Consider the following 26,507-nt stretch of genomic DNA (forward strand, 5'->3'; position numbering starts at 1 on the left):
AGTTGTAAGTTTGTACCCTTAAATGACATTTCTTCTATTCTTCCATTTATAAAAAGCTCTGCTGTCTGGCGTTGTTACCAAACATGCCAGGGATGTGGGAGGAGACAGGCATGTACAGGCTGGTGGAAGGTTCCATTCATTCATCATCCAACAAAGATCTGTCGACCCCTACTGTGTGCTATTACAGCCTCTGAACAACAAAGGTGGAGAAGATAGTGTCCCATCCATCAAAGGGCCAACAGTCGTGTGTGTGTGTGTGTGTGTGTGTGTCTCACTTCTCTAGACATTAGCCTCATGTTTTACGATGACCAGCAAAAAGTGTTACAGTATTTTAAAAAAATGGGGCGCCTGGGTGGCTCAGTTGGTTAAGCCTCCAACTTCGGCTCCGGTCCTGATCTCTCAGTCCATGAGTTTGAGCCCCACATCGGGCTCTGTGCTGACAGCCCGGAGCCTGGAGCCTGCTTCAGATGCTGTGTCTCCCTCTCTCCGTTTACACTCTGTCTCTCTCCTTCTCAAAAATGAATAAACATTAAAAATATTAAACAAACAAACAACAGCCACTCGTTTACCTCTTGGTTCCCCCAGGGCCTTGGCAGCTGCAACATCTGCACCTGCATCAAGGAGGCCCCGTGGTGCAAGCCAGGTGAGGCAGGGAAGGGTCTCTAGGTGGACTCTGGTGGCCGTGGGCCAGCCTCCAGCAAGGTCCAACATGCAGACGCCAGCAGTTCCCCAAGCCTTCGCCAGGCTTTACGGACCCTTCGCTGCAGACGGCACGGCCGGCTGGAGCTTCCGGCGCAGCATGCACGATGACTGAGCCCCTAGAGCATCACATTTCCTACATGTGTGTGATAAGCCTGTCCTATGTCAACCGCTCTCCCTTAAAGGGACAGAAGGAATAAACTGACCGACCATCCCTAAAAAGTAGGCATTCCAGACAGGCTCAAGGACCCACAGGTACTTTGAGACCCCTCACCAATGTCCCCACTCTCATTCCAGCCCCAGGGCGCTGGCAGGTTGCAGGGATTTATTTCACCCCATCCCGCCCCCGTCTACAGGAGGGTTTTGATGGTGGACACAGAAGTCCCCAAGCCGGTGCTCACGGCTGCCATCCGCAGGGACAAGGGCCCTTCTGGAGAGAAAAGCATGGTGGTCCCCATTTTACAAGTGGGGAAACTGAAGCTCAGAAATGACATGACGTGATCAAGGCTGCACAGCTTCCCACTTGGCAAGAACGGGATTCCAGGTCATGTCACGTCATGTGATTTTCTCCTTAACAAACCATAGCATCACAAAGCAAATGCCTGGTTTGCTGCTATGAATATGTGTTGGAATGAATGAATGAATGAATGAATGAATGAATGAATGGGTGGGTAGATGGCTGGATGCATGGAGGAAACAGGAGGAGTCAGGAAACACACCCAGCTTCAGAGGGCATTGGCACAGGGCTCAAGATTATTCCCTGACTCAGCCTTCCCACTCTCCCCGGAGCCCTTGCTGGGTTCAGCATCTGGGTGAAAGGGTCCCAGATAATCCAGGTTCTGCAGGCCTAGAGCTGAAGAATAAGCAAGACCATCCAAAAGTCTGGCTGCAGCCCCTGTGTGCGTGTGTGTGCGTGTGTGGGGGTTTGGGGGGAATGGTGGGGAGAGGAAGGGAGGACACGGCTGGGGTGAGGGAATCTGCAGGAAGGAAGGAGTGTGCACAGGCAAGGACACGCGGGTGGTAAGTGGGAGCGGGGGTGGGTGTGGGGGGAGGTATGTGCAGGGATGTGGAAGTGTTGCACGGATGGGCGTGTGCAGGCGTGTGAGTAGGTAGGTGGGTTGGCAGGTGCACGGGAAGGTGAGCATGAAGGCCGAGGGTGCAGGAGGCGTGCATGTGCCCTCTGAAGCTGTTGAAGGCAGTCTGGGTCTTAACGAGGTGTGCCCCATTCGCTCCCTAGGGGGACTGATTGTAGCCACAGCCCTGATCCCAACGGCTCCCAGCCTAGGAAGGTCTCTGCCCTCCATTAACCCTTCTCTGGATCTGTCCCAGCTGGCTTGCCCATTCCCTCCTGCCCACAGCAGGTCAAAGAGGAGCCCTCACCGAATACAAAAAGGGCACAGTGCTTTTTCTTAGGACGGCCAGGCCCGAGGAGGCTCTAGACAGTTCCGAAATTTCTACTCTCTCCCTCACCCCATTTCAGAATCCTGGGGGGAAAGGGCTGGTCTTACATCGCATGAGCTGGGGCAAACTGAGGACATAGCCAAAAGGGACACTGAGGTGGGAAGGAAGAGGGTTGAGGAGGAACAAAGCTGGAAGCAAAGTGAGCACAAAGGAGGCTTCTCTCTGCCGAGAAGAGCCCAGGGGTCAGTCCCTGGGCTCCCAAGACGGACACACTCGGTCTGCAGCCACGGCAAGGCCCACAGTGGCCAGACCAGGTCCTCCCTTGGCTCAGAAGGACCTGGAGCCTGGGCTGAGCCTCACACTGCCCAGACTTGACCTGATGGCATCCAGTCAACCTCTGCAAGGATGTCTGGTGTGTGGGCCCGGGGACCCCAAGTGTCTCCCATGCCCTCTGGCCACTGGACAGGCGGCCACTGCCATCTCTTTGGGACAGTCAAGACCAGCCCTGCCCTTGGTCAAGCTGACCTCAGCAGTGAGGATTCTGAGAACCACAGACCACAGGACTGAGGGAAAGTCTCAGCTGCCTGGTTCGCCAGTATACTCCCAGGAATGTATTCCCAGTGGATTCCCAGGGGGTGCACGGTGATGCTTCGTGGAAAAGAGTGAACGAAGGAGTGGACTGACCAACGCTGGGCGGCTGGCACGGAAAACATCCTCAGAGACCAAGTGGGCCTTCCCTCTCCCCTGTCCCACAGGTGAGAAAACTGAGGCCCGGAGAGGAGATGTGAGTTTTTCATCACAGACACACTGCCGAGGCTGACGCGAGGCCCGGCCATCCACCGCAGGGCCCCCACCTCCCTTCTGAGGGCTGGTTTCCATTGATCGGTAGTGCCCACCTCGCCTGGATCTGGGGTCCCATGAAGGTGTCACGGTTGATCAGTGATGTCTGCCGTGAAAAGGGGATGGAGGAGAGACTGCATCTGCCTCACGTTCGCTCCTCCCGGCCTCAAGCAAAGAGGAGATGAGGGAGAAAGTGCCCTCTCTCCGTAAGAGAGGCCATGGTTTGGGGCGCCTGGGTGGCGCAGTCAGTTAAGCGTCCGACTTCAGCCAGGTCACGATCTCGCGGTCTGTGAGTTCGAGCCCCGCGTCGGGCTCTGGGCTGATGGCTCAGAGCCTGGAGCCTGTTTCCGATTCTGCGTCTCCCTCTCTCTCTGCCCCTCCCCCGTTCATGCTCTGTCTCTCTCTGTCCCCCCAAAAATAAATAAACGTTGAAGAGAGGCCATGGTTTGCCCACTCAGTCCCTTACCACAGGAGGCCTCGCAGCCCAGCTAGCTAGGGCACCTGGGTGACCCTGGGCCATCTCTTCTGTCTGTGGTGGCCTCCTCCTCCGGCTCAAAACCAGAAATGATATGGCCCAACCCACAGTTGTAGCTCTTCCTCCTCCCCCTTCCGCAGTGCTAAGCGCTAGCCCACCAGAAGACTCCATGCCACCAGGAGGTCCCTTGGTTCACACCTGCTCGGCTTGGTGCCCCTCCCTCTGCCTGGGTTACCGTTTCTGCAGGGGGACAAATTCCTTCAAGGCTCAGGACGAGTGGCAGTCCCTATGCCCGGCCTTCTCCCAGAGAGCCCCTCATACACCATGCCCCAACCCCCTGCAGGTCTTAAAGCAACTGGATCCTCCAGTAGAGCTCCATTGTTCTTGGTCCACACACCTCCTTCACGGGGAGATATGGTGCTCCCCGCCCCCCCTCCCCCCCCAGCACCTCAACCAGGGCTCAAATACAGTACGTGCTCAATAAATGCACGGTGAATTACACAGACACCTTTGCCCAACCTCCTCTTCTGGAGCTCGCAGAAAGACCACAAGGAGTTGCAAGAAACAAAAAGGAGGGCTGTGGGAGGCAGGCGGCGGGGAACCACAGCGTGATCTGTTAGCAGCCGGAGAGGAGAGAGAATGAATTCATTTCCTCTCTGTAGGTCATGTGCCTGTAAATATTCACAAACCACGCAAGCTCTCGTAGGCTTCCCATTAAAGATAAATGCATAAATAAACCAGTCTACCCAGGGGCTCTGCACACAGGCTGTCGTTCCTGTGCTAGAATAGCAGGGTGACTATTTATGTAGCTGCACCTCCACCCCCCCCCCCCCCCCCCGCCACGCACACAGCAGTCCAGAGGGTGCCCAGAAGCGGGTGACCTAAAGAGGAAGCGCAGGGCTCAGCAGGGGGTGGGGCTGGTCACTCCAGAGCTGAAGTGGCTTTGCCTACAAGGCCTGAGGGTTGTTGATCCAGCAGCCTGGAGGCCAGAACAGGTGGCCGCATTGGCCAGGCAGGGTTTGACTTGACAAAGGGTCCTCCCCATTCCCCCACCTTGAACACCCGAACGCCCATGGAGGGTCCAGAGGTCACACACAGAGAGGCCTCTGTGCTCCAAGGGGATCCCTAGCCTAGGAGATGACAAATGCCTCCTTGAAATGCTAGAAATGTATGACATATGGAGAGGGAGCACAGAAGGTCCCAGACAGATAGGCTATTCAAGGGCCAGCGTCCCCTGGGCAGGGTTCCCTGTCAGGGTAGAAGTCATCCGTCCAACAACCAGGGCCCCTCGTAAGGTACCCACAGTCCCCTCTCAGCATCTTTTCCGAGCACCCCAGGGAAGGGTAAGCGGACAGACAGTGACAGGAAGCAGGCTCAAGGTGTGTGTGTCGGGGGGGGGGAGTGGTTCTCCCTCCTCAACGGACAGTGCAAACTCCTGCGGCCCAAAGCCCAGTCCTGTTAACACGCTCGGGCTATGAACCAAACCCAGGAAGGCTCGGTCAATCTGGACTCACCTAACCAAGGCCCAGAATGACAGTGGCAAACTTTTGCCTAGCACTTGCCTGAGGGATGGGCTCCGTTGCTTCTGATCTTCCTGGCAGCCCTAGGAGGCTCGTGACTATGATGATCCCCATTTTACAGATGGGAAAATGGAGGCCCAGAAATAGCGTCTCATAGGGAATGGGGGCAGAGTCAGGAGTCCCACCCGACATTCCGGCCCTGGGGTCTACACACAAAACCACTAGTGCACCCAGGAGGGAGGTCAGCAAAGTAGAAAGAAGCTGGGTGCGGGATCTCAGGATCCGGGTACGTTTGATAATCTGAGAGGAGGGGATTTTATGTGCCATTAAAAAATACATACATATTTATTAAATATATTATATTATATACTTATGTTTGTTTTATTTGTTTATACTCATTATAACTTGTTTGTATTTATTATATATTATATTAATATATTTATTTATATTGATACATTTATTGTATATTGATATATATAATATAATATATATATATATATATATATATATATAAGGGCCTGGTGTGCAGCCCACCTACATCATTAACTCACTGAATCTCAAAAGCAGCTCTGCAACGAAAGGTTGTTATGCCCAATTCACAGATGAAGAAACTGAGGCTTATGAAGCTTAACGGTCTTCTTCCAGGCCAGGATTCGAATCTGGGCCAACTCATCACAGCCATTTCTGCTGACTCCAGGACGAGCTCCTCCACTAGCTGGAGTGACTTGGACCAAGTCCTTTACCTGGCAGACTCAACTTCCACATCTGTAAAATGGTGCCTTCCTGAGCCCCACCCAGCCCAGGCGGCCGGAAGAAGGGGTTGGCAGTGAACGTGATGGACCAGCGCACACAACCACACCCCAGGCTCTGAAGCCCAAGTACTGGCTGCATGTGGAGGACTGACATTTACAACAGCGGGTCCCGACGCCCCACAGGATGCTCTGCCAGCAAAGAAATTCAATTATGGTCATTATGGTGCACTTAGGAAAACCAGGGAGCAGGCTAATACATTTTAGAAAGATTTGCAACAACAGAGGTTGAATCAAAACGAGTTTTCTACTTAACCCTCAGTTAAACAGAAAATCCATTTAACCACAAGGCAACACGGTCTTTCCACTCTGCAGTCAATCGCTTTGTGTTTTATACTGTCTGCCGTTCAGATTTATATTTTTATCACCCTGAAGCTGCCTCAGAATAAAAAAAATAAGTTCGCTGATGGAGAGAAAGATGCCATAAACCTGTGTGGGTTTGCAGCCCTGGGTCAACACCCTCAACCCCATTTGCTTCCCCAGATACGGCAGGGAGAAGGAAATGCTTATATGCATCACTGCTGAAGACATTGGTAGGGTCTGTCGCAGCAGCTCCATGGGCCCAAGCGAGAGTGCTAACTCACACCTCCCACCTTCCTCTTCTCCCCCCTACTGAGAGCAAACCAAACATCTGCAGTCATTGGAAGCTTCCAGAAAGAGGCTGGGGAAGGGATGTTCTTAGAGTGAACTACAGGGGCTGGATTCTTTGGGCTCCAAGGGTGCTAAGCCACAGAACAGTGGAGACCAGAGTTGGCCAGAAGGCGTGCTCAAGAGAAGGGACAGATTCAAGCTTCTTTTCCATGAAGTGGGAAAGAAAACATACCAGCCAGATAGTTCTGTCTGTATCAAAGAAAGCAGCATGGACTACGTACACGCAAAGACACTCCAGGTATAGAGTCAGCAGATAAAATACAGGGTGCTCCGGTAAGTTTGAGTTTCACGTAAACAACAAGTAATCTTTTTTAGCTTATGCCCCAAATGTTACGTTTGGCTACTATTGATGGGATAAACTTAAACCAAAAAATTCTTCATTGTCTATTGGAAGTTCGAAGAAACTGGGCAGCCTGTCGCTTTATTTGCTAGACCCAGGAACCCCTTCCGGGAGGCATGCAGCTCCTGTGGAAGCAAGGCCAGTGGAAGCAAGCCAGGGGCCCCTAGCCCAGGGCTGTCCAGGGACAAGTCCACATAGCTGTTGTGCAGCAGGGCGATGGAGAGCGAAGAAGAGCAGGAAAGCCCAGCTGACCGGCTTTCTGGAGGCCCCTCTGCTGAACACACGCCTGAGCGTGAACAAAAGCAGGAAACAAATGGACCTTTCCCAAGCTCTGTAACGCTGTTTTATTGTCTTAACAATAACAGCATGTGCGTGTACACAAAGCGTTCGACTTTTCTTATCTTTGAGAGTAATCGGGTGGTTCGATCAGATTTCAAGCTCACTGAAGCCGAGGGCTGGGAATTTTTCATCTCTATATTGGAGTGGATGCTTAGTGAATGACAGAGGGAGGGAAAGAGGTGATGAGGGGAGGGAAGGAGAGGAGGATTTCTGAGGGCCAGGGGACCTCCCAGGCCACAGGAGCCAGCTCTACGGCCCCCAGGGCTTCTCGATACCTCCTGGGTGGGGAGGTTTCCACAGGGAAGGCCTGGGTGCTGTTTGGACAGCAGGCAGCACAAAGCCCGGCCTCTGGTCTGAGGTCTCTGGCTCCCGCTTCTCCCAGAGACAGAAAGCAGATTCTGTACCCCCGGCTCTGCCCCAGCTCTCTCGTGGGACACACTTGCCTCTTGGTTCAAGTTCAGTTTAAGCAGATGTTGTGTTCCTAAGAAGCCCTGTCTTTGAAGTCTGGGAGAAAATCTCAGCTCCAAAGGGACATTTTCTACCTAAAAGGCTCTCTGGGGAGTCTCGGCAGAAATAAAAACCAAAAGCCTCGGATTTTTATCTCTTGGTAGTTACGAGATTTTTCATTAGAAGGCTGCCTCCACAGACTGCTCCGAGGGAGAGAAAGAGAAGGAGAGGGAGGGAGGGAGGGCAGGGATCCCACTGAGCAGGGCCGGCCGTGTCCCCAGGAGGGATGCAGGCTCACATCCAACCGGGGCAACCTGTCACCATAAGGATGGAGTTTTCGGTGCCCGACTCTCCCGCACACTAGACACCATACAGAGACAGTTCTCAGGATCCGGATGGCTTTCAGAACTCCAGCCAAATAAACCTATGGACTCGGGTTCTGTCCTGCCTCCCGCCTCAGCGTGTCCTGGACATCAGAAGGCCTGTCTGCCCCTCTCCCACCTGGATACTACTGGTCATACAGCAGGACCAGCCACAGCGTCTCCTCCAAAGGATCTTCTGAGAATGTTCTGTCTCCTCCGCCTCTCCCAACCCCCACACCCTGCAACACCTTCTCTGGAAACATCTCCCTATGGTGTCCCAGGGGTGGGGCAGTGGGAGAGGTGGGTGCAGGGTGTAGGCAGTTAGGGGATGAGCTGTCTGTAGGGTATTTAAAAACAAACATGAAACTGACTAAAAGCGGATCATTCTAAATAATGTCAGTGATAAATCGCTCTGCCTTGGAAAAAAGTCTTTGAGGTTCTAAACAAGTGCGGCAGTCCTGGTGAGTTCCTTTTCTTTCCCGAGAAGTTTTACTCATTACTTTTCATCCCCGTAACTTATTTTTTTTTTTTTTATAACTGGAAATTGTACCCCTAAGTCCCCTTCACCTATTTTGCCCCTAACTCCTCCCTTCTGGCAATCTCTAGTTTGTTCTCTGTATTTATGAGTCTGTTTCTGTTTTTTGTTTATTTGTTCGTTCATTTGTTTTGTCTTCTAGACTCTGCATATAAGAGAGACCATGCGGTGTTTACCTCCCTCTGACGTATTGCACTTAGCGTGGTATACTCTAGGTCCGTCCATGTTGTTGCAGATGGCAAGATCTCATTCTTTTTATGGCTGAGTGATAGTCCATTGTATGTATGTGCGTGTGTGTGTGTGTGTGTGTGTGTGTATGACATATATATATATGTCCATACTACATATATATATATATGTATACACACACACACACACACACATATTACCACATCCTCTTTATCCATTCGTCAGTCAGCAGACACTTGGGTTGCCTCCATATATACCTTGGCTATAGTAAATAATGCTGCAATAAACATAGACACATATATCTTTTCAAGTTAGTGTTGTGTTTTCTTTGGGCAAATACACAGTAGTGGAATTACTGGATCACATGGTATTTCTATTAATAACTTTCTGAGGAACCTCCATACTGTTTTCCACAATGGCTGCACCAGTTTGCATTCCCACCAATAGTGCATGAGAGTTCCCTTTTTCTCCATATCCCCATGTGTCCATTGGCCACCTGTACGTCTTCTTTGGAAAAATGCCTGCTCAGGTCCTCTGCCCAGAATATTTGCTTTTCTGGTGTCCACTTTTATAAATTCTTTATATATTTTGGATATTAACCCTTTATCAAATACAGTAAAACTTTGGTGTGCGAGCATAATTCATTCCAGAAACATGCTTATGATCCATGGCACTTGTATATCAAACTGAATGTCCGTTGGCTCATTTGTGATCATGTGACATCTGGCGTCATGTACTACTTGTACTGCAAGGCATCGCTCGTTTGTCAAGTTAAAATTTGTTATAAATGTTTGCTCGTCTTGCAGAACTCTCGCAGAACAAGTTACTCACAATCCAAGGTTTTACTGTATGTAATCTGCAAATATCTTTTCTCATTCAGTAGGTTGCCTTGTCATTTTACTGATGGTTTTCATTGCTGTGCAAAAGCTTTTTATTTTCGTGTAGTCCCAATAATCTATTTTTGGTTTTTTTCCCCCCTGCCTGAGGAGACATATCCATAAAAAAGTTGGTAAGGTTGATATCAGAGAGATCACTGCCTATGTTTTCCTCTAGTTTTATGATTTCAGGTCTCACGTTTAGGTCTCTAATCCCTTTTGAGTTTATCTTTGTGTGTGGCATAAGAAAGTGGCCCAGTTTCATTCTTTTGCATGTAATTGTTCGGTTTTCCCAGCATTATTTATTGAAGAGACTGTCTTTTTCCCATTGTATATTCTTGCTTCCTTTGTCATAGATTAATTGACCACATGAGTGTGGGTTTATTTTCAGGCTCTCTATTCTGTTCCATTGATCTATTTATTTGTCTATTTTTGTGCCAGTACCGTACTTTTTTGACTATGGTTTTAAGGTATACCTTGAAACCTAGGATTGTGATACCTCCAGTTTGTTCTTTCCTAAGATTGCTTTGGCAGTTTGGGGTCTTTCGTGCTCCCATACAAATTTTAGAATTATTTGTTCTAGTTCTGTGAAAAACACTATTGGTATTTTGATAGAGATTACATTAAATCTGTAGACTGCCTTGGGTAGTATGGACATCTTAATAACATTAATTCTACCAATCCATGAGCATGGTATATCTTGCCATTTGTTTGTGTTGCCTTCGATATCTTTTGTCAGTGTCCTAGGTGAGTTTTAGTAGTATGTATGTAAGCTTCACAAGAGCAAACTTTTATTACTTAAAGTTTAATAAACATTGTACTACATGGAAGCTAATTCAAAGAATACCACTTGTGTAGCCAGACCCAATGCAAATGGGACTCCACGAAGCATGTTCATTTCAAGAATAAGGATTCAGAATCCAAGCCATTCTCCAAACCGTGTGGAGTTTACTTTTTTGGAACTTTCCTCAAGCATTTCTTTCTTTTTTCGAAATACCCATTAATGTAACTAAAAAGTGTGAACCCATTACTTTTTCCTTTTCTGTGCTAAGATGTTTGTCAACTGGCTTGGTTACACATATGAAGTTCTCTGAAAGGTAAGTTTTGCCATCTGTGTTTCTTTTCCGGCCATTGTTAGAATTGATTTTATTTCATCATTATTGCCAAAAATAATTTCGTTGCATAGAGGAGGCAGGTATCAGAATACCATCTTCCTTGAATGTCAAGTACCCTAGGCAGACCTGCTGCACCTGTTAATATATAAATATATATACTTATAATATATATGATATTATAATTATATATTATAATTTATATATAATTATATATATTATATATTTTATAATTTTATATATAATTTTTAATAATTTTATTATATAATTTTTATATAATTATATATATTATAACTTATAATATATAAATATAACAGACCTGCTGCACCTGTTATATTTTATGTCAGGCACTGACAGTTTTACAGTGCTTTCCTTCAGAGCAGGCACCCAGGACTTGCTCTTGGAGCTGGCTTCTCATCCTCATTCCGTGCCACTCAACAGCTCCCAGCACACTGTGAAAATAAGATCTGTCTTCCCCAGTGTCCAGGATGGGCTGCCTCCGGGCAGCTCCAGGTAGCCACCAGTGGGCACCTTCCCCAGGTCTCCAAAGACCCTGCATCCCCCATCATCTTCTCCATCTACACTCCATCACTCCCTAGATGATCTCGTGAAGGCCCAGGGTTTGAAATACTCTCTATAAACTATGATTTACAAATTTGTCTCTCCAACCCTGACCTCACCCCTGAACTTCAGGTTTGTAAGTCCACCCACTTCCTGCCAACTCCCTTTGGATGGCTACTAAATATCTCAACTTAAAATGCCCCAAAACAGAACTCAGTAGGTTTCCCTCCCTGTCCACCAAAGCCTAGCCCACCCAGGCTCCTGTCTACAGGCATCTGGTCTCTGGTCATCCTGGACTCTTCCTCTACCCCATCCAACCCATTAGTGACTCTGTCAGCTTTTTGTTGTTGTTGTTAGTGTTCTTTAATGTTTATTTATTTTTTGGGGAGACACAGAGTGTGAGTGGGGGAGGGGCAGAGAGAGAGGGAGACACGGAATCTGAAGCAGGCTCCAGGCTCTGAGCCGTCAGCACAGAGCCCGACGCAAAGCTTGAACCCATGAACCGTGAGATCATGACCTGAGCCAAAGTCGGACGCTTAACCAACTGAGCCACCCAGGCGCCCCAGCTCTACTTTCAAAATGGATCCTGAATGTTTGGGCTTCTAAGCACCATTTGGTCTTTCCCGACCACTTCATCTTGTGCCTGGATTCTGACATCAGCCTCCATGCTGGTCTCCTTGTCCCCTACAGCCTGTTCTCTACCCAGCAGCCAGAGTGGTCTTGGTAACATGTAAATTTCACCCTGTCTCTTCCGTGTTTACTGGCTTCCCATCACACTTAGAATCAAAATCCAAAGCCCTCACCCTGGCTGGCAGCTCCTCTCCTTCCATGCCACCCTCACTCTAGCACCCTGGCCTCCTTGCCGACACTCCCACATGCCTAATGGCCCTTACTTTTGCCACTCCTTTCACCAGGAAGGCTCTTCCTGCAGACGAAACCAGGGCTTCACTATCTTCAGGTCTCTGCTCAAATGACATCTGCTCAGAAAAGGCCTTCCAAGTGCCTCTTAGCCAAAATAGCAAACCCTTGGCCGCTCCCCGTCCCTTCCTGCACCTGATATTGCCTGACATTCGGTTTATTTGTTTGGTCTCTCTCTCTCTCTGTCCCCAAAAGGAAAACAAGCTCCACGAGGGCAGAGACTTTGCTGTTTTGTTCACTACAATATTCCCAGCACGTAGAGCAGTACCTAAGTACACAATAGGGGCTCAATACATACTTGTTGAGTCAATGAATGTGGGCTCACCTTTGCCATTTGCCATCAGGTATTGCCGTCACCATAGCCATTCTGCAGATATGGAAACTGAGAATCAGAGAACGGACGGGGTTTACGTCACAATCCCTCAGACAGCGACAGATCCACCACCAAAATGTGGGCTCCACAGAACAGGAAATCAACAGAGAAAATAAAACCAAGAGCTGGTTCTCTGAGCAGACCGATAAAATTGGCAAGCCTCTAGCCAGGCTAAGAAAAAAAGAGAGATGATACAAATTATAAAATTATGGAAGAGGGGACATCACCTTAGTTCCCACGAACATTAGAAGGATAAGAAAAGAATACGGTTAATAATTCTGGGTCCATAAATTCAGTAACTTAGATGAAAGAGACCAAGTCCTGGAAAGACACAACCTGCCCAAACTCCGACAAGAACAGACCACCTAAATAGGCCTATATCTACTAAATAAATTGAATCCAGAATTAATAACCTTCCAAAACAGAACACAGGCCAGATGCATTCACTGGTGAATTCTACCAAACATATGAGGAAGGAACTGTACCAGTTCTCAACAGTTTCTTCTAGAAGATAAAAGCAGACGGAATGCATGCTAACTCATTCTACGAAGCCAGCAGTAACCTAATACCAAAACCAAAGAAAAGAAAACTGTGACCAAAAGCTACATACGGAGGCTCAGAGCAGCTTTTGTTCATAACTGCCAAAACTCAGAAGCAACCAAATGTCCTTCAGGAGGTGAACGGATAAATAAACTCAGGTGCATCCAGATACTGAAATATTATTCAACGTTACAAAGGAAAGTCTGACACCCGCTACAACACGGAGGACATTACGTGAAGGGAAATACGCTGGGGACACACACAGACACACAAAACCCCAAATAACCCCAAAAGACAAATGCTGTATGATTCCATTCACATAATAAGGTACTCAGAGTAGTCAAACTCACAGAGACAGAAAGAAGAGTGGGGTAGCAAGGGGCTGGGAGGAAAGGGGAATGGGGAGTTAGTGTTTAACGGGTGTAGAGTTTCAGCTTCAAAGGATGAGCCGAGTTGAGGGATGGATCGTGGGGGTGGCTGCACGACAGTGTGAATGTATTTCATACCACTGAAGGGCACACTTCAAAACGGTCAAAACAGTACATTTTATGTTATCCGTATTTACCAAACTAAAAAAAAAAAAAATGGGGGGGGGGGGGTGGGAATGAGCTACCAAGTCATGAGAAGACATGGGGGAAGCTCACGCGCGTATTTCAGAGTGAAAAAAGCCAATCTGAGAAGGCGACACCCTGTAGGATTCCAACTGTAGGACATTCTGGAAAAGGCAAAACTGTGGAGACAGTAAACAGATCAGTGGCTTCGTGGGGGGAGGATCTGAAGGGCGGTGAAGCCACCACAGCGGTGGATACGTGTCATTCTGCATTTGACCAAACCCACAGAATGAACGTATGACACCAGCAGAACTGTAATGCCAACTATGGGCTTTGGGTGATGATAACGTGTCAACGGAGGTCCATCGATGTAATGCAGGTACCACTGCGGTAGGGGGTTGTCAGTAGTGGGGAGGTTGTACGTGTGCAAAGAGGGGGAGTATAAGAACTCTTTGTGCTTTCCCTCAATGTTGCTGTGAACCTAACACTGCCCTAGAAGATAAAGTCTGTTAAAAAAAAAAAAAAAAAAAGGTTTCAGAGTCCAGAGCGCAATCTCCTTCCTCGATCCCACTGTGCCTTTCTTTCATAACATAACCCTACCCTTCCCCAGGAATGGGGACACTCTGGTGGGCCCCAAAGCACAGGGCATGGCATCATTCATTTCTCCTCGCATCAGCAGCTCTGTCTGCACAGGTCGTGAAACTAACTCCCAGCTAACAGACGGCACTGCCAGCCGATTTGGACTCTTCCCTTTATTTTTAGGCCATTAATTAAAATCTATCATTTCACGCTTTTAACTAATAAAAGAGGCAGCTGGGTGCAGCAGCAGATCACCAGATCAGGCCCATCTCTCACACACCACAGCTGTGTGACCTTGGGCAAGTCATTTCCCTTCCTCTGTTGCCGACATGCGTCTGAAAATGGTGTTCCTGCTTCCTCCCTCCTTACCACACCTGGATATTTGAAAGCGTTTCAGCTGTGCTTCACAATGTGAGTCTATGTCATTAAAAAAATAAATAAATCCTCCTAAAGAGCATGTTCTGCTCGGTTTTGCTGCATGAACAGAAAAGCAGCAGAAAAGACTGGCTCCGTCTTTAGATGAGGAAAACAAACACTTGTTAGTACCTCCCCACGATGTCAAGGAGCAGTCGCCCCCCCCCCCCCGCCCCGAGCGGATGGTGTGCCTGGCCCGGCTCTCGTAGCCAACCGTGTATGGAGCGCGTCCCAGAGAGAGGCTTCCCTGGCTTTGTCTCCTTTCAGGGACGAAGTTGTGTATGGCCCAGGGGTGAACCTTCTTGTGTAAATTTAAAACGACTTGAAAAAGAAAGGAAGGAAAAGGTTTGGGATGGAAAGTATCCTCGACGGCAGAAAAAGACCAGGTTGCTGTCATGAGTCACATGTGGACACAGGGCTGGCTTGAGGCCAGAAAGTTCTGGCAGACATTGGGCTGAGTGAGCAGGAAGCTGGGGTGGTGAGAACCTGTCATCCTGTCCCCTCACATACGTGTCCCAGCCAGAGAGTGAGGGGGAAGCCAGCGGGGAGAAGAGGCATGGGGACTGGTGCCCCATCCTGGGCTGAAACCCAAGGCTTGCACCCCATCTGTCAGAACTGCAGAAAAATGAACAGTTCAGGGGTTCAGATGGCACCGGTAATGATACCCACCCTTTCTGGAATGTGGACTCCTTCCCAGGGGGTGGGCTACGTACCTGATAGCCATCATCTCCTCTAATCTTGACCATGAAGCCTGCAATTACAATGACTATCTTCACATAACAGGAGAGTAATAGAGTTCATTTGCCCAAGCCAGTAAGTAGCTAAACAATAGCTCTCAAGTTCATCTACTACTGCCAAAGCTATGCTCTCCCTCCTGCATTAAACTGCACCATGATTTATAAATACCAGATGGAAAATGTGATGTAGATGGCAAGAGCGCATCCCTTTTCTACCTGGTCAACGAAAAGATGGGGGCTTGACTCCAACCGGGATGCAGAAATCATCGGACCCAATGCCATCTCGGCTGCAGGAATAGAAATAAAAGGTCTGGACTGAGGGAGGTGATGGTCCTGCCCACCTTGGCTGGAGTCAGAACACGGCCGGAGCTCCGGCCTTGGCTCTGAGGGCTGAACTATAAAAGTGCCAAGTTCAGGCTAGAGTCCCCCCAGAGGAAGGTCAAGGGAACAAGAAGTCAAGAGTCCACTAAGACCTGCATCCTCAGAGGGAGGCAGAGGTAGCCATGACCTCTCGGCAGCAGAGGGGAGGTGTGTGACAAGGGACAAGGATGTGGGACGGCAGCCTGGAGGGAAGGGGATGATGCTTCTTCTCTGCAGGCCCACAAAGTAGATTAAGGGCAAGCAGATGAAGGGTACAAGAAAGTACATTTCAACTCAGCAGAATAAGACACTCTGACCCATCACAGCCGGCCCGGGGCAGCCCGAGGCAGCAGAGGCCACGGTGGAGGCCGTTTGCCCCAATCCCCCAGAGACAGTTGGGCAGATTCTCACAAGCACTTGCCAGGAACTTTGGGGTACAGATTCTGCCAAGCACTCAGTCGCCTTTAAGCCCCTTCTAGCCTTTGCAGAGCTGACCTGTTGACCCTCGCTCGCAGCAGACGGTACTGACCCTCCTTATAGAGGTTTAGTGTGGTCCTGCAACTTGTCCAGGGTCACACAGTGGAGCAGAGCTGTGACTAGTACCCAGATCTTCCCCAAAATCACCCTGGGGGTGGGCAGGAGGTTAATGGAGCTCACCTGGACCACTGGCTTCCACTCTCACCATTGGCTTCTCCAAGACCTTCCGAGGACTGGGGAGGATGGGAACATCTCCCTTACCAACTTCCCTCAATTCCATCATGACCTCTTTACCCCGATAACTGTGGCTTTGCGTCTGGACCGCATCCCGGCCACCCTGCACTGCCCTACATCATTCTGGCAGTCTTCCAACTGGCCTCCCTAACTATGCCTCAACTTCCTCTTAAAGACCAGGGACAACTAGGGTGGGCATTAGAATCACCAGGGAGCTTAGAACATACTAAGACTCCCGGGGCGCCTGGGTGGTTCAGTCGGTTAAGCGGCCGACTTCGGCTCAGGTCATGATCTCGCGATCCGTGAGTTCGAGCCCCTTGTCGGGCTCTGTGCTGACCGCTCAGAGCCTGGAGCCTGTTTCAGATTCTGTGTCTCCCTCTCTCTCTGCCCCTTCCCCGTTCATGCTCTGTCTCTCTCTGTCTCAAAAATAAATAAACGTTAAAAAAAAAAATTAAAAAAAAAAAAAGAAAGAACATACTAAGGCTCCTCCAAAGTTACACATAAACATAGTGATCAGGCGCCCGGGTGGCTCAGTCAGTTAAGTACGTGAGTCTTGGTCACGGCTCAGGTCAAGATCTCACGATCTGTGAGATCGAGCCCTGCTTCAGCTGGCAGCTCAGAGCCTGCTTGGGATTCTCTCTCTTCCTCTCTCTCTGCCCCTCCCCGACTCATGCTCTTTCTCAAAATAAATAAAGAAATTTAAGGAAAAAAAAAGCTATAGTGGGGCGCCTGGGTGGCTCAGTCGGTTGAGTGTCTGACTTTGGTTCAGGTCATGATCTCACGGCTTGTGAGTTTGAGCCCCATGTCTGGCTCTGTGGTGAGAGCTCAGAGCCTGGAGCCTGCTTCGAATTCTGTGTTTCCCTCTCTCTCTCTCTGCCCCTCTCCCACTCGCTCTGTCTCTCTCTCTAAAAAAGAAATAAAAACATAAAAAAAATTTTTTTTAAAAAGCTATAGTAATCGAAACAGCATGATACAGGCTTAAGGACAGACACATTGACCAATGGAACAGAACCAAGAGAAACAAACCTATCTATCTATGGCAAACTGGTTTTCAATGAGAGTGCAGAGACTATTCAATGGGGAAAGAAATAGTCATTTCAACAAGTGGTGCTGGGATAACTGGATGACCACATGCCAAAGAATGGAGCTGGACCCCTACCTCACACTATGTACCCAAATTAACTCAAAATGGATCAGTGATCTAAATATCAGAGCTAAAACCATAAAACTCCTAGAAGAAAAATCAGGGGTGAATCGTCATGGCCTGTGGCACTGGATTTTTAGGTATGATAGCAAAAGTATGAGCAACAAAAAAAAAAAGCAGATAAACTGGAGTCCGGGTACAGGTTCTCCTAGGGAAGCCAGGCTTCCATCACCCCCTCCCTGCCACCTGCTTCCTGCTGTCAGATCTCAGCAAGAGGCAGATCCCCATGCTTCCTAGAAATTGCCTTCACTGGCTCCCTCAGCCTGCTGCAGAGGGCTGGCTGGGGAGATTAAAACCATCAGTGGGCTTCCTGTTCTCCCGGAGCTCTGAACTCTGTGCAAGGCTGGGTGGAAAACACAGGAGGAGGACTGCCGTGAGCGCCACAGGGTGATGCTGCGTGTCGTGCAGGGTGCCTCGTGGGTGCTGTGGGTACCTCTGTGGGTGCTACGGGGAGACACAGAGGTTGTACGGGTGCTGTCAGTGGCACCCTGGGAAGCCACGGTGGTGCTGTGGGGTGTGGTGTAGACCTCTATTGGTGTGGAAGGGTCCCGCATGGGGTGTCTTTGAGGGCACCATGGGTGCTGTGGGGTGCTGCGGCAAACACGTCGTCCTTGGGGCAGGGGCCCCGTGCTTAGGTCTTAGTATGACTGCTTTTTAGACATGAAACCTGGAGTAATTTACAACTTCTCTGAATCCCAGCTATCCTCACCTATATAAAGCTTACTAATATCTGCCCCTTGGGGCACAGGAGGGATCAACGATTATCTACAGAAAGCATCCAGTAAATGTCACCAGGAGTGAAGTATAAACCATGGGATAAAGGCTCAGGAAGAACTGTTCACACCCAAGGTGGCCCCACGCCCCCAGGGTGTCAGAACGGAGAGCTGACACAACCCAGGCCCCATTCTCGGCCCTTTTTTAGACCACGCGCAGAAAGAGGTATGTGTCTCCAGGGTAACCTCACTGTTTGGTCCCAAACACCGGGCTCTTACGTCCCGAGAGCCTGAGCCTCTTCAAGGAGGTCACCTTGGAAGGCCACACCATCCCAGGGGGCTTGCTGTTCAAAGCAAGCAGGAGTGTCCTGCTGGCGGTTTCCTGGGCATGCTACTTGCCCATTTTATAGATGAGAAAACTGAGACTCTGGAGACAAAATCACTCACCCGGAGTCAAAGAGCTACCCGAGAGCGGAGCTGGGACCCAGGTTCCATCAGTCTGGCCCCAAACCCCAGCAGACACTTCCCACAACAGCACACACCTGTCTGCCCGTTGCTTATGGTCATCTTTGTATTTTCCCTGTGACTCCACAACATGTATCTGTTTCCCAGCTAACGAGGGGGGCAAGGCTACATCACTCTGCTCCCTTGCAGACTTCGTGAAGGTAAACCAAGAACAAAAGCACCCCTGCTGCTTTTTTCTGTACTTAAAGAGATTCTCTCCTCTCAGACACGGAGCCCCATGGCTTCCCCTGATAGAGAAACATCCCTAGCAGACAGGTCCTGGGGAAGTTAAGCTTTTTCCAACTCGCTTCAGCGCCTTCTCCTGATTAAGAAAAGCGTGCGGGATCCTGGCTCTGAGATAAGGCAATGGCTTCCTGTGGGGGGCAGGGCAGGCTGCCAGGAGGCTCACGGTTGAGATTATGGCCCAGGCAGCTGGCAGGACAGGGTGGGCCGCAAGGCGCACGGGACTTCCGCTCCTACGCCACAGCCACCGTTGTCTGGGGCCCCGCCTGACCTGGCTTTATCTGCCTCTGGGAGCCAGCCACCGTGCCTTGGATCCTGGCCTGAAACATCCCGGCCAGCCTGCGGCTCACTCCAGAAGTGATCGGGTGAGCTCAGAGGCCAGCGGAATATCAGATCAGTGTCTAGGAAAGTGGCCGAGTGCTTCCCAACCACAGCACCAGAAGCAGCTGGAATTGCAAATGCCATCACACGGTTGGGTGCAGGACTCCCCAGCGTGTACCCCCCATCGACTCTCTCGCAGCAGCTTTGGGGTGTGAAGGCAGGGGGAGGGGTGTGTAGGGGAGGCTTCCGTACCTCCTTCATTTCATCTTCTCCCCAGAACAACCCCATGGATAGACGTTATGCTCCCCTTTTAGAGATCAGAAAAACAGGACCTGCAGAGACTTCATGATGAGCCCAAGGTTTAAAAGCAAAAAGAAAACACAACAACAACAACAACAACAACAACAACAAAAACCCTCTAGGCTAAGGAAACCAATCATTGTTATGTCCTTTCAAGAAATGCAATTTCCAGGGGTGATTTGGCTTAAAGGATTTTGTTAACCTTAAGACTCAAGTCACAGAGTCACTCAAAGGAAAACATACAAGAATTGTATGTTGAATTGTATTTGAAGAGGGCTCCAAATCTCAGCCACAGCTCACTCGCTGCTGTGTGACTTTGAGCAAGTCACTTAACGTCTCTGAGGCCCGATTCTCTGCTCCCTAAGATGGAGGTGATTTTAGTGCCAAGAACACAGAGCCACTGAGAGACTGAATGCTGGTGCTCAGCACTGCGCCTGGCAGGCAGAAGCCCTCAGTCAGGGCTTCCGTTGTTGATGCGACGCTTCCGATCGGCCGGGACCCAAACTCAGTCCATTGGCACCTCAGACTCTGTGGTCTTTCCACTGAGGGTCTGAGGCACATCCTTTGGCCAAACCTGGCAGTCAAATCTCCCCAGAGCTTTCCAACGCCCTTCCTCTCCGCAGCCCTCCCAACCCCCGACTCCCTTTCTGCCTCTCTGCTGCTTCACCACACCCATCACTTCCTCAGGTCCAGCCCTGGGCTGGGAGCCTCAGAAACTGAGGCCGCGAGGGCTGGAACAGAGTTTCAAGCCACTGCTGCCCATTTTACTGGTGGGAAAATGAGGCCCCATGAACGAAATGGCTTATCAGGGCCCTTGAGGCACTACGGCGGCACAGACTGGGCCAGAGGACAGGTGTCCTGGCTCTTCATTCAGGAACCTTCCATCAGGCCACCCGGCCCATCACCAGTTCTGGGATCGTGGGCAGCCCCAGAAGCTCCCAGAAACCAAGAAGCAGACCAAAGACTCTTCCATTCTCAGTTCCCTCCTGGAGGGTGAACTGTATCCAAGAGTCCTGAGCTGGACGGTGGGGATGAGGGAGTCATTCCAGAAAGTTCTCTCCTTCTCACAATCCCAAGATCATGATGCCTTCCCTTAGAGGGCTCACTGCCTCCCATGCTTCAACCCTCACTTCCTCGGACGACCCCGAGGAGCAACCGTGACGGGTGGCCGCCTCATGGGGCAGCAGCCAGCCCCAGTGAGACCCCACCTCAGCACCTGCCTCTCTCTCCTCACGCTTCAGGTGTCCTCCCCAACCCTGAAAAATGTCTGGGGTGGGGACAAGAGGGAAGCCGCCCTTTGCTTGCCCTTGTACCCCAGCATCAGTGGAAGGCTCTCTCACTGAGCAGTGGAGGGTTTGTGGGGTGGGAAGAGCAGAGGAGAGAAGATCAGACTCTCATGAGAGTTAAGACGCCGCCATGTTGCCACATCGTACCTCTTCCAATTGGTGTCTGTTCCTTCCAGGAGGGTCGGGATCCTCTTGAGGTCTCTCTCTGATGGCTTCAGGATGAACTGTGGAAGGAGAAGAGAGAGACCTAAATTTTCAAAAGGCAACGGCTCGTGGGCCACGCGGCTGCTGGGGGCGGCCTCAGTTCAGGTGCGCACCTAGCCGCCGAGGTCCTGCTCTTCTCCCCAGAACAGCCCCGTGAACAACCCCTTCTGTCTCTGCAGGCACAGAAGTGGCCAGAGAGACAGAACTCAGCCCCACCGAGGCTTCCAGGATGGCGTCCCCAGGGCCTACCGACTGGAGCCCGTTTTCGGCCTTCCAAAGTCAGCCCAGGAGCCTGGACAACGGGCACGTGAGGACATCACACACGCTAACCACAACATCGCATCGCATTTCTTTGCTCCTAGCTACAACATTACCAATCTGCTGTGGAAACTCCGTTTTCCTCAGGCGGAAAAAAAAAAAAAGAAAAAAGAAAGGCTTTCTGAGTAATTTTGAAAACGTGAGAGACAATTAATCACTGCTTAATGAATGCAGGCTTTTTGGGGCAGACCAATACTTTCAGGATCTGGGATCCGTGAAGAGATAAATAATAGAGAGGACAGGTCTTTGGTAGTGAAAAAAAACAACTCAGCCCCAGCGTGCAGGGGCCAGAAGTCTGGCCTCTCCCCCACTTCCTCTGTCAGTTTGACGAAGAGTCCCCAGGTCACAGGACAAGGATCAAATTCGCCACGTCCAGGCCACATACCTGCCAGCCAAGGCTGAGGCCAGTCCCGGGCGGGGGGGGGGGGGGGGGGGGCGGGGACCGGCTTGTGCACACGCACGGCTGAGGAACAAAAGAGCAAAACTTACAGCAGAGACGGGATAGCCGAGCCCCCTGACCCCCAAACCTCCCAGACTCCTTCCGCTCTCAAGGACCAGCCCACACAGTAGAAGGCCTGGTCAAATTTCGTGTTGTCTCAGATGATGACAACAATCCCGAAACCCTCTACAATCCTGTGGGACAGTATCCCCACTTTGGGGACGAGGGCCATGAACCCAGAGCAGTCAGATAACTTGGCCAAGGTTTTAAGGGCGAGACGGGGCAGAGCCAGGACTAGAAGCCAGGTCCATGGGAGGTCAAACCTGGTATAGCGGGAGAGCAATGAATTCTGGGTCTACGCCACAGATCCCAGCTCCATGCATCTCATGCATGGATGAGGTTCCCAGAACTCCCCGCGAACTGATGGGGAACAGGGCTTGGCCAGAGGATGTGGCCTCATTTGGGCCATCTTTGCCTCAGATGCCCACCCAGGCAGAGTTGGCCCTGGGAACCTCACGTATCATGGACCAGACCGAGGCTACAATCGGAAGAATCCATGATCTGTATGCATGCACATACACATGTACGTCCACAGACACAGACATACGGGGAGGGATATGGAAGTATATGCATATACTTTCCACTTGTAATTACGAAAGTGAAAGTTCTTCCTTATCCGTTCATTGCAAAACGTCTGTAACATGACCTGGTAGGCGCTACTCCCTGTAATCACACGTGTGTGGGAGCATGCGCCCGTGTGGGCCCACGGGACCCTGCACACATGGGACCTTGCCGCCCACGGTTTCCACCCCCCGCTAACAGGACCACCACGTCTACGTATGGCTCTAAGGATATCTAGATCTTCCTGAGTTTTCTTCACAGCTGCTCAGTGTCTCTTAGCAGGTGCGGACAGTACCTTCTTTACCTGCCCCACCTTCCGTATAGGGCATGTTTCCATTTCCAGCCATTGCAAGCTTGTGGCCGTGATCCCTTGCCTGCTTACATCACCGTGTGGGAATGCTGGTACAAGTCCGCAGCCCGGACGCCTGGACGTGGGATGGCTGGGCCGGGGCTCTGGACGTGGCCACATGTTGAATCGATTCTGACAAACAGCCTTCCCCGAACACTGGATCAACTCCCCTCCAATAGCAGGGCAGAAAGAGCTCCTTTTCTTGGATGCAGATTTGAACCCAGGGTTCCGCTGCCTGTAGAGTTTCTTTTCCCATCACCTCCCAGATGGCTGGGAGGCCAAGTACCCTGGACAAAGGGAGGAATTTATTTCTTGGCCCCCGCAGATGGCCACTGTTCCTCTGCCTGGGGACATGTCTGAGGAACTCGCGCCCACCTGAGCCGGGAACTACATTTACGGGCTCAGAACTGATAATGAGCTTTTATGAGCTCTGGGGACCACGGGGAACACGTATTAATGTCAAGTGTGCCCATCAGCCACGCAGCCCAGGTGAATGTCACCCATTAACGAAATTAAAGGCTGCAGCCCCATCAGGGAGAAGCTGCGGGCTGCGTGTCAGGCAGTGTGGGCAGGGCCTGTCAATAATAAAATTACTTTACGGGCTTTGCACTCCTGAGCCTGAAGCTGTCTCCCTCTCTGCAGTCTGAGAGGAGATTAGTTTATTACCAGTCTGCCAGGAAAGGCAAAATCCAGCACTAATCCTAATTCCCATTTAAGCAAATCTGCATTATGTGAAGGAAACCAGCTGGGCTTGGAATTTCTTCCCCCTCCATCCCCTGAGATCTCATTCCATCCCCCTCCTCTCCACAGGAGGGGGGGGGGGGTCACCACAGATGTCAGAGCAGGAGCCCTCCTGGGACCAGGGAAAGAATCCCATGGTTTCGGGCCAAGAGGGGGACGGGCCTGGGTGACAAGAGGCTGCGTTGAAAGTTGCTGGTGCTCGCCCTTGACCTGGCTGTCTCAGGCTCTGGGAAGAAAAAGCCACCACCCTCCCGGCCCCAGACTTGCTCCTTTGAACAAAGATGCCTTGAAATCCTGAGTCCACTTCTGACTAGCTCCGTCACCTTGAGCACGTGACCACCCGACTTCAGGCCGCAACTCCTCATCCGGGAAACAGCTAACAACAGCCGACCCCTCATATGATGGTGTGAGGGTTACACGGAAAATGTGCCCACGGGACACCAGAGATCCTGGCACACAGCACCCTACTTCCTGAATTAAGACTCATCGGGGGCACCTGGGTGGCTCAGTCCTTAAGCATATCTGACTTGGGCTCAGGTCATGATCTCACGGTTCCCGAGTTTGAGTCCCACATGGGGTGAACTCAAGCCCTACTTTGGGTGAGCACGAGTCCTGCTTTGGGTGAGCCCCGCTTTCTCTCTCTCTCTCTCTCTCTCTCTCTCTCTCTCTCTCTCTCCCCCTTATGGGATTCTCTCTCTGCCCCTTGCTCACTGGCGCCCTCCCTCCCTCTCTCTCTCTCTCTCTCTCTCTCTCTCTCAAAAAAAAAGACTCCAGTTATAATCACACCATTATTTTACTGCCTAATTTAGTTAATCATAACATGGCCCTTTTCCTACGATGCATCCTGGTTTCAGAGACCTTAAAACATAAAAAATCAAATAAAATCCACAAAATATAGAGCTCAATCAAGGGCAGCGAACATAATATTATTAGCCAAGGTCCCCCCACTCTCTTAAGGTCTAGCTCAAAACTCAGATCTTCTTTCTTCCAAACAAAGCAAAGCTGTTCTGCGTGAGGGAAACCAGCCCTCGATTTGTAAGAAAAAGCCTGAGAGCTACTTCAGTGTCCTCGATGAGACCCAGTGTCCTGGATGAAGAGACTTTAAATATCTACCTTGATGTTTCCCGCTCTATTTTTAAATTGAGACGGAACATACATACACACGGGTGCACGCGCCATGAGGACACAGCCTACTGACTTTTCACAAACAGAGCACCTTGCATAACCGACACTGAGATCAGAGACCCCTATTTTCCCGCCATTGTTTCTCTTCCTTCCCAGGTCTCCCAAGTGGCCCGTGACTCTCCTCTGCCATTGCCCCTGACTGCCCCTGCCTGTCCCTGCCTGGCTGAGCCTTATCGCTGCCTATCTGCTTACCGCAAACGGGCTCCTGGCTGGTCCACTAGCATGTGGCCTTGTTCCCTCCAACCTGCCCTCTGGCCTGCTGTCAGACTGAGCCCATTCATGTGTCTCTCTCTTGCATTGGTGGGTCCCCTGGCTCCCCTTTGCCAACACACGGGGCCTTTGCTCATCTGAGCCCCAGTTGCCTTTCCCGGCCCATCCGCAGGTCCACACCAACATGCACAGACCCCACAGTGAAACTGAACTCACCTGGACCCACACACCCCACCAACCTCCCTGCTCTTCATTCTGCCTGGAAGTCCCTTTTTCCTTTTATAACCCTGAAGTGCACCTCCCCTCCCACTCCCCAAACCACCTGGCAAACTCCTACTCATCCTTCAAAACCTTCCTTCGGTATCTCCTCGGAGCAACCTTCCCAGACCTCCACAGGCACAATGAGTCACTGCTCTCTGGGCTCTGATAACCATTTATGTGTAGAGGCGGTTAAAGTCAAAGTCAGCATCACACGCAGCACAGTATATAGTTTGTTCCGTAGGATTTTTCTCATCTACCAGACTATGAGTTAAGGATGGGGACAGTATCTTACTCCCTGTGGGGTCTCGGCTCCTGACTCAGCGGATAACAGCTGGATGGGTGGACAGCTGCTAGGATGGACAGAAGGATGGATAGATGGATGGATGGATGAGTAGAGAATGGATCTATAAAAAGCACTTGAATAGTGGGAACGAGGAACTAGGTTATGGTTGGTTGCAGGGGTGGATGGATACTAGCGGGGATGGAAAGACAAAGGGACAGATGGACGCATCATGGACAGACAGATGATAGCAAGGACAGATGAACACAGGGACGGACAGAAGGGCAGGTAGAAGGTGGATGGATCCATAAAAGAATGGGTTAAATAAACCGTGGGAAGACAGAACGGTGTTCATGGGAGGAAGAGGGGGAATGGACGAGTCCACCGCTTGTATCACTTTCTCGGGACCCTGAGGGGCTGAGCCTCTTGCAGCCATGGACGGTGCCTTGCTTTCGTCCTCCAGAGTTTACGGATCAGAGCAGTGGGCACCGGCAGCCCCCAGCTCCTCCCCATCTCACCTCACCGCTCCAGCCGTGGACCCGCAAGGTGAGGCCTCAGGAATGAGGGGTCCGAGTGACCTCTTGCCTTGGTCTTGAGCCAGGTGGTGAAGACCAGTGCCACAAGGAGATCAAAGCTTCCCGATGTCTGAGTCCAGCCCCGGTCTGCAGGGCGGGAGGTGTGCCCGCCGTGTGCCAGGTCTGTGATAGGCCAGCCGCTTGGTTTGGAGTGGATGGACGGCTGCTGATACCCTGCTCCTTTGCAAAGCTGCCATTTGGGGACCCTAAAATGGCCCAAGGGCCGGGCTAAGCGGACAGGACAGCAGCATTTGGAGGGCTACCTTACCCATGAGTGGGCTTCCGTGGGAACCAATCCGCCACCAGAGCCTGCCGTCTGTCTGCAACGAGGGGCGGGACTGGTGGTAGGTGGGGAGCCCTCGGTGGTCCAGAGATCAGGCTTTCATGTCCCACAGGCCCGGGTTTGAATCTGTTT

General features: G+C 50.7%; 1 protein-coding gene across 3 annotated transcripts in view; it reads right to left on the reverse strand.

Moving 5' to 3' along the window:
- The window catches only part of TSPAN18 (tetraspanin 18), a 186,260-nt gene that overhangs the window by 132,336 nt on the left and 27,417 nt on the right, over positions 1 to 26,507 (reverse strand). For all 3 annotated transcript variants that reach the window (XM_040495371.1, XM_040495370.1, XM_040495372.1), the window contains one exon: positions 21,057 to 21,133. The gene's annotated coding sequence lies outside the window, so the exon portion shown is untranslated. The remainder of the gene's footprint in view (positions 1 to 21,056; positions 21,134 to 26,507) is intronic.

The sequence above is a fragment of the Herpailurus yagouaroundi genome, unplaced genomic scaffold (assembly GCF_014898765.1).
Source record: "Herpailurus yagouaroundi ecotype Mexico unplaced genomic scaffold, PumYag 187, whole genome shotgun sequence".
NCBI classification, from domain to species: domain Eukaryota; kingdom Metazoa; phylum Chordata; class Mammalia; order Carnivora; family Felidae; genus Herpailurus; species Herpailurus yagouaroundi.